This window comes from Pseudophryne corroboree, chromosome 2 (genome assembly GCF_028390025.1).
Source record: "Pseudophryne corroboree isolate aPseCor3 chromosome 2, aPseCor3.hap2, whole genome shotgun sequence".
In the NCBI taxonomy this organism is placed as follows: Eukaryota; Metazoa; Chordata; class Amphibia; order Anura; family Myobatrachidae; genus Pseudophryne; species Pseudophryne corroboree.
Window position 1 is genome coordinate 851452860 of NC_086445.1, and position 9062 is coordinate 851461921.

The following is a 9062-nucleotide window of genomic DNA, read 5'->3' on the forward strand; positions in this document are numbered from 1 at the left end:
GGAAGCAGGCCGAGTGACCCAAGGAGTCACGCAAGTCAGCCACCTCATCTACTATGAAGGAGTTAGAAAATCTCCAACCTCAGACGGAGCTCTTAACCCCATCCCTCCCCAACAACGGCGGCGACACAAATCCATTTTGAGAAACTGAGGCTGTTACCTCCCGTTCCCCGTCCTCAAACAGCATCAGACCATCAATCACTGATAATCTAATACCGTATTATGACTAACGCCATAGACCTGTACTGCACATGCATGGGTCCGGCACATGTGCAAGGTACCAAACATCAGTACTTGACTGCATGTTCCGCTACAGCGTCGAGACCTAAATCAGGCCCAGTGTGGTGATGGAGTTTGAGGCTGCAGCCTAGGCTGCAGGAGGGTGGTAGGAGTACAGGAGATATAGTAGTCGGCTGCTGGAACTGGACAGAATGGCGGAGATGGTATGGAATGGAGAGATTTAGATGTTCCTCTTCCTGCTGTACTCAGTGGATCAGGCACACGACCGGCCTCAGGATGCACTCTCTGCGGCAAACAGGACAACTGAGATTTGTTGCAAACCACTGTGAGATGAAGCTTGGATGATACCTGTGGCTGCAGGACAGGACAATCACTGGCTCCCCTTCTTCGTACTCCATCAGACAGATAGCACACGATTGTGCTGCTTCATCCTCTGCAATGGTGGTAATTTGGAATCCGTAGATCTCTTCCACCATGTCCAGGAGATTCTGCTCGTCAATCTCGATCATCATGGCCGGGAGATTCTACCCGTTGATCTCAATCACCATGGCTGGAAGATTCTGCTCGTTCTCAGCTGGTTGCTGGGAGCTTGGACCAGGGCGAGGATCTGAGCTTGGTCTGTCCGTTGTTGCTACCGGAGGAGTAGGAAGAGGAGAGCGGCTTCGGTGTCTGTGCTCCCTCCGAGGTCTCTGTAGCCGTGGAGATGTTTCTCCGCTCGATGGATGTTCCTGGGTGTTCGGACGAGATCTTCTTATACCTCTGCGTCGCTCAGACCGCAGCCTCTCCTCAAACACGGTCTGGGATGACTCATCTGAAAAGATATACCTTTATATAGTAGCCATAATAATTACCTATAGATAACATGGACCAATCAATTGTTGATCAATAATTTGAGTTACATCAATAATAATACAAATATCATAATATTTTGGTATATCATTGATAGTGTTACACTGTAAGAGGCTGTCAGAATAAGAGTAGTTTAATTTATTGTAGTTAGAAGAGAGTGTTGGTAGAGGTACAGGTGGGAAGGGAGAAGGATGGGGGAGTGCTGGCATGACAAATCATTAAGAAAGTGATAAAATATCAGACCTAAGCAGGGGATATAGTGGAGGAGGCCTCGTTGTGACAAACCCGAGGTGCCCAAATATATGCAAACTGGCTGGGGTGCTCAGACAGGATGCTATAAATGTATTCCAGGTGTAGATTTTCCAAATAAGGATGAGTAGAGCAGAGAAGGAAGGCAGCGCTGGATGTTTCTAATGAGCACAGTACAATTAGCTGCATTTAGCTGCATGAGTGAGTACTGCTGTGTGTGTCTGCAGCGGAGTAGGGAATGGTATGGTAATACCAGTGACTGTAACATTCAGACGATCAGTCGCTGACCAGAACCCTGTGATTTTCAGACAGATCTGCCATAAGTATCCCAAGGAGCTCCTATAACATCTATGAGTGGTCGGAGGGAAAATAAATGAATGGCACCAGAGGAACGAGTGCGGCTCAGAGTGGAGATTGGGCTAGATGTGAGGGTGCATTAGTGGGGGTAGAATAGGTGTGAGGGTAATGAAGAGATGGGAATAAGGGTGTGAGGGCTGTGGGAGAGTCTGGTCTACGTCCCGCATGCTTGCACCTCATGTCATCTGTCTGTCGTGCCTTCCTTCTAGATTGTTAGCTCCTCAGAGCAGGGCCTTCTTTCCTCTTGTTGTCAAAACCCTTTCCTACTCAGCGACCATCTTTAGTGGCTTTTCTCCTGCTGGTAAAGGCTCATCTCTATCTATGGCCACCAGCTCCTAGTAGTACGCTGATCACTGGCTCACTACTTACATCTAAGCTGTATTATGTTTTGAGAGTTGTGGTGCTCTTTGTTACCTGTACTCTATTTTTGTTATTTATTTACTGTAATGTTACATTTTGTCTCCCTGTACTGTCCTTTGTACAGCGCTGCAAAACACTTGTGGCGCCTTATAAATAAAAAATAATAATAATAATGATAATAATAATAATAATAATAATAGCCTGTAAGGAACTATATAAGTGGGTAGCGGAAAAGGAAAAACACTTTTTAAAAAAAACATCTAAAAAACTGAACTAGTCTTTAAATTAAAACATGCTGAGGACTGAGCTTTAATGGTTCAAGTCTGTGTTTCTTATACTTGATCCTCAGCACCCCTAACAGGTCATGTTTTCCAGACCTCCTAAGTCTCCCAAGACTGTGTAAGTTAGGAATGAATGTGCTGTAACTTTTGTAATGTGACAGACACAGCGAGTGATGAGCCCACCTGTGCCCCAGCTAGGGGGTCTGCAGCACATGGCCTGTCAGCGGTCCTGAGGGCTGAGTATGAGAAACCCCTTACATCATACAATGACTTGGTGATTTTGTGAACTCTGAGACTCTGTTCAGCTGCTGGACCCAGAGCTCAGCTGTCAGCTCCTATTTCTCCCTCTGCATTAGTTCCCCATCACTGCGTCGCTCCTCGCTAGTCTGCACCATGACCTGCTTTGTTCCCTGCGCCAGCGCACTCTCAGGCCTGCATAAGCAGAAACACCTCACACCCACAATTTATCCGGGCATATCCTCTATCTCACCCTGCACCTTCTCATGGCTGCTGGTGACATCTCACCCAACCCTGGACCCCGTACACTCCCCACTATCTGCTCACTCTCCTCTTTCCACCCCAAAACTTTCCATCCAGCTCATGCATGCAATCCCTCCAACCTGACCCACATATCTCCCATACTCTGTATAGTACATAAACCATAGACCTCAGATTCACATTACAGTTTCCAGATCGTAGACTGTTGGTTGATAAAATTGGTTGGTAAAGTTAAAAATGTATTGAGATAATTTGCGAGGGGGGCTCCGAGATTTCGGCTGCCTAGGGACCTCCATAGGGTTTAATTCTGCACCACTCACACCCGTCTATTTAATCCCTCACACCCCATTGCCAGTTCATTTTGATACTCAGAGCACATTGCATTGTCATCAGACTGCGTCACCTCCCCCTATTGGTCCAGCAACTGAAGAGAGATGGCAGCTCAATAGATCCTACATTAGCCTTGTTTTATGTGTGATCCCAGATCCTCAGCACCAGTGTGTTATTTCTGAATAGTACCCATAAGTGCCAAATGGTTTGTATATATATATATATATATATATATATATATATATATATATATGTGTGTGAGAATAAGAGAGTGTGAGGCAGGGCATAGAGATAATGTGCAGCTAAGGCCCCATTTAGTACATCAGCTATCACAAAACAAAAAATAATTCACAGATTCAATGATCCCCCCATTTACAGATTTCCCAATCCACCAATCTGCCCCCATACATTACAGATATTGTTTAGTGATTGCAAATCATTTTCATCAAATACAGATCTGCTGTATCTGGAAAGGCTCATCATGTTACTAGTAACGGTCTGCAAATCTGCTGATTGTTACCATACACTAGCGATCTACAGCATTAACTTGATCTTTGAAATTCAACATGTTTAAAAACCTGATTTACCAATCACTGGTCAGAATTTGTGATCCCCATATATTGTAGATTTTGTTTACACAATGATCTACAAAATGACAAATTGCCCTAATTTATTACTGATGCATGGAGGCCACATCTCCAACTGCCACCCGCATGGTACACAGGGTAACATAGCATGGGGGGATATTTATCAGTGCTTGGAGAGAGATAAATCAGCAGCCAATCAGCTTCTACCGGTCATCATTCAAATCCAGCCTGTAACATGGCTGATTGGCTAGTACTTTATCTCTATCCACTATATCACTTTAAGTCTAAGGCTTGGTATATCCCCCCCCCCCGACTGTAAAATGACAGTTAGTAGCTGATTGGTTGGTACATTGGGGTCTATGTATAAAGCCTGAGATACAGTGGATGGAGATAAAGTACCAGTAAATCAGCTCCTAACTGACATGTTATAAGCTGTGTTTTAGAAATGATTGGTAGTTTATCTCCATTCACTTTATCTCTCTCCAAGTCTTAAATACATAGACCATTTTATCTCTCTCCAAGCTTTCATGAATCTCCCACAAAGTGTAAGGCAGGACATATAACTAATGTGCAGCTAACTCCAACTGCCGCCCACATGCCACACAGGGTGAGAGGACATAGCAGAGATTTATCACAGCTTGGAGAAAGGGAATGTGGGGAGAGATAAAGTACCAGCCAATCAGCTCCTAACCATCATTTTAATGACAGTTGGAAGCTGATCGCTTGGTACTTCATCTCTCTCCAATCTTTGATAAACCTTCCCCTTAGATTGGAATCACTGCCCCAAAAATCTCACTTACCATGATCTCCTTGACGGCTCCATGTTCGCTGGTCCTCCTGGAGCCGCCGTAGTTCCCTCCGGCTCATCTCCAGATGTTAAATAAATCCACCAAATAGAAAAAATAAAATAAAAAAAATGTTCAGGAAAAGCACAGATATTATTGTGTTCTGAACAACAATAATAAACGCTGGAAGTATAACACTAGCTGCGAAAGCACACTAGCTCGCTCTTCCAAGGCAAGACTATAGTATCAGCCACCAGAGCTTCAACTGTCAACTGCCACTGATGCTGCTGTGCACTGGGCTCTTATACCTGTCCATAGACAAATGGCCGACCTGCAGCCAGGCGGCCATATTTCTTACTGGCATGGAGAAAACCAGCTACTGAGTATCTGTATTATCATGAATTTTACTGCTGACTAGCTTACACAATATTTCTTCAAACTTTCCAATGAAACCCCACTCACTACCCCATAAGCACAACCCCCTGTTCGGTCACAAATTGGGACTGTTTGGATGTAATAATGACAGTGCGAACGAAAGGATCGCAGAGCGGCTACAAAATAATTTTGTGCAGTTTCTTAGTAGCTTCAGACCTACTCAGCGCTTGCGATCACTTCAGACTGTTCAGTTCCTGTTTTGATGTCACGAACACGCCCTGCGTTCGCACAGCCACGCCTGCGTTTTTCTGAACACTCCCTGAAAACCGTCAGTTGACACCCAGAAACGCCGACTTCATGTCAATCACTCTGCGGCAGGCAGTGCGACAGAAAAGCATCGCTACACCCTGTGAGATGTAACAGTCCGTTTTAAGTTACAAAGTTAAATAAAACCTAAAAAATATATAAAAGCAATTCACAATGGAACAAATCCTATATGTAAAATTCCATCACCATAATACAAACAGCCTTTCTTGTATAGTATGACGTGTCTTTTTAAAAGACTGCTGCACTATTATTATTATTATTATTATTATTATTTGTGCATATCCCTCCTTTGTGCAAGCTTGTGCGGGGCAGCACACTTATTCAGGTTTCCTTCAGAAAAAGGACAATATATACTGTACCTGCAACAAACCTGGGATTACTTGGCAAATCAGATTCCACTGGAAGCTTGAAGCTCAGTATTTTTATTAGAGATGTGCACCGGAAATTTTTCAGGTTTTGTGTTTTGGTTTTGGATTCGGTTCCGCGGCCGTGTTTTGGATTCGGACGCGTTTTGGCAAAACCTCCCTGAAAATTTTTTGTCCGATTCGGGTGTGTTTTGGATTCGGTTTTTATTTACAAAAAAACAGCCAAAAACAGCTTAAATCATAGAATTTGGGGCTCATTTTGATCCCATAGTATTATTAATCTCAATAACCATAATTTCCACTCATTTTCAGTCTATTCTGAACACCTCACACCTCACAATATTATTTTTAGTCCTAAAATTTGCACCAAGGTCGCTGGATGGCTAAGCTAAGCGACCCAAGTGGCCGACACAAACACCTGGCCATCTAGGAGTGGCACTGCAGTGTCAGGCAGGATGGCACTTAAAAAAAATAGTCCCCAAACAGCACATGATGCAAAGAAAAAAAGAGGTGCACCAAGGTCACTGGATGGCTAAGCTAAGCGACCCAAGAGGCCGACACAAACACCTGGCCCATCTAGGAGTGGCACTGCAGTGTCAGGCAGGATGGCACTTCAAAAAAATAGTCCCCAAACAGCACATGATGCAAAGAAAAAAAGAGGCGCACCAAGGTTGCTGTGTGACTAAGCTAAGCGACACAAGTGGCCGACACAAACGCCTGGCCCATCTAGGAGTGGCACTGCAGTGTCAGACAGGATGGCACTTCAAAAAAATAGTCACCAAACAGCACATGATGCAAAGAAAAAAAGAGGCTCACCAAGGTTGCTGTGTGACTAAGCTAAGCGACACAAGTGGCCGACACAAACACCTGGCCCATCTAGGAGTGGCACTGCAGTGTCAGACAGGATGGCACTTCAAAAAATAGTCCCCAAACAGCACATGATGCAAAGAAAAAAGAGGTGCAATGAGGTAGCTGTGTGACTAATCTAAGCGACCCAAGTGGCCGACACAAACACCTGGCCCATCTAGGAGTGGCACTGCAGTGTCAGACAGGATTGCACTTCAAAAAAATAGTCCCCAAACAGCACATGATGCAAAGAAAAAAAAAGGCGCAATGAGGTAGCGTGTGACTAAGCTAAGCGACCCAAGTGACTGACACAAACACCTGGCCCATCTAGGAGTGGCACTGCAGTTTTATAGCGAGAGGATGAGTGCTTCCATCCTCATGTGAATCTGAACCACCAGCCATGAACATAGGCCAGGGCCTCAGCCGTTCCTTGCCACTCCGTGTCGTAAATGGCATATTGGCAAGTTTACGCTTCTCATCAGACGCTTTCAATTTTGATTTTTGGGTCATTTTACTGAACTTTTGTTTTTTGGATTTTACATGCTCTCTACTATGACATTGGGCATCGGCCTTGGCAGACGACGTTGATGGCATTTCATCGTCTCGGCCATGACTAGTGGCAGCAGCTTCAGCACGAGGTGGAAGTGGATCTTGATCTTTCCCTATTTTAACTTCCACACTTTTGTTCTCCATTTTTTAATGTGTGGAATTATATGCCAGTATCAATAGCAATGGCCTACTACTATATATACTGCGCACAACTGAAATGCACCACAGGTATGGATGGATAATATACTTGACGACACAGAGGTACGTAGAGCAGTGGCCTTCCGTACCGTACTGCTATATACTGGTGGTCACTGTCAGCAAACTGCAAAACTAAAATGCACCACAGGTATAGAATCTAGATGGATAGTAAACTTGGCGACACAGAGGTAGGTAGAGCAGTGGCCTTCCGTACCGTGCTGCTATATATACTGGTGGTCACTGTCAACAAACTGCAAAACTAAAATGCACCACAGGTATAGAATCTAGATGGATAGTATACTTGACGACACAGAGGTAGGTAGAGCAGTGGCCTTCCGTACCGTACTGCTATATATACTCGTGGTCACTGTCAGCAATCTGCAAAACTAAAATGCACCACAGGTATAGGATCTAGATGGATAGTATACTTGACGACACAGAGGTAGGTAGAGCAGTGGTCTTCCATACCGTACTGCTATATATACTGGTGGTCACTGTCAGCAAACTGCAAACTTAAATGCACCACAGGTATAGAATCTAGATGGATACTATACTTGACGACACAGAGGTAGGTAGAGCAGTGGCCTTCCGTACCGTACTGCTATATATACTGGTGGTCACTGTCAGCAAACTGCAAAACTAAAATGCACCACAGGTATAGAATCTAGATGGATAGTATACTTGACAACACAGAGGTAGGTAGAGCAGTGGCATTCCGTACCGTACTGCTATATATACTGGTGGTCACTGTCAGCAAACTGCAAAACTAAAATGCACCACAGGTATAGAATCTAGATGGATAGTATACTTGACGACACAGAGGTAGGTAGAGCAATGGCCTTCCGTACTGTACTGCTATACATACTGGTGGTCACTGTCAGCAAACTGCAAAACTAAAATGCACCACAGGTATAGAATCTAGATGGATAGTATACTTGACGACACAGAGGTAGGTAGAGCAGTGGCCTACTGTACCGTACTGCTATATATTATATACTGGTGGTCAGCAAACTGTGCAAAACTTAAATGCACCACAGGTATGGATGGATAGTATACTTGACGACACAGAGGTAGGTAGAGCAGTGGCCTACTGTACCGTACTGCTATATATTATATACTGGTGGTCAGCAAACTGTGCAAAACTGAAATTCACCACAGGTATGGATGGATAGTATACTTGACGACACAAAGGTAGGTAGAGCAGTGGCCTTCTGTACTGTACTCCTATATATTATATACTGGTGGTCAGCAAAATTATGCACTGTACTCCTACTATATACTACAATTCAGCACAGATATGGAGCGTTTTTCAGGCAGAGAACGTATAATACTGGTGGTCACTGGTCAGCAAAACTCTGCACTGTACTCCTCCTATATAATACTGCTGGTCCCCAGTACCCACAATAAAGCAGTGTGAGCACAGATATATGCAGCACACTGAGCACAGATATGGAGCGTTTTTCAGGCAGACAAAGTATACTGGTGGTCACTGGTCAGCAAAACTCTGCACAATACTCCTCCTATATAATACTGCTGGTCCCCACTCCCCACAATAAAGCAGTGTGAGCACAGATATATGCAGCACACTGAGCACAGATATGGAGCGTTTTTCAGGCAGACAACGTATACTGGTGGTCACTGGTCAGCAAAACTCTGCACTGTACTCCTCCTATATAATACTGCTGGTCCCCAGTCCCCACAATAAAGTAGTGTGAGCACAGATATATGCAGCACACTGAGCACAGATATGGAGAGTTTTTCAGGCAGACAACGTATACTGGTGGTCACTGGTCATCAAAACTCTGCACTGTACTCCTCCTATATAATACAGCTGCTCCCCAGTCCCCAAAATTAAGCAATAAGCACAAA

General features: G+C 44.4%; 1 long non-coding RNA gene across 1 annotated transcript; it reads right to left on the minus strand.

The window, feature by feature from the left end:
- Positions 1–280: 280 nt before the first annotated feature.
- On the minus strand, positions 281–4798 carry LOC135049862 (uncharacterized). The gene is made up of 2 exons (XR_010241501.1): positions 4549–4798; positions 281–1048 (listed from the first exon to the last, which is right to left on the minus strand). It is a non-coding gene; the product is annotated as an uncharacterized LOC135049862 (long non-coding RNA).
- Positions 4799–9062: the final 4264 nt, after the last annotated feature.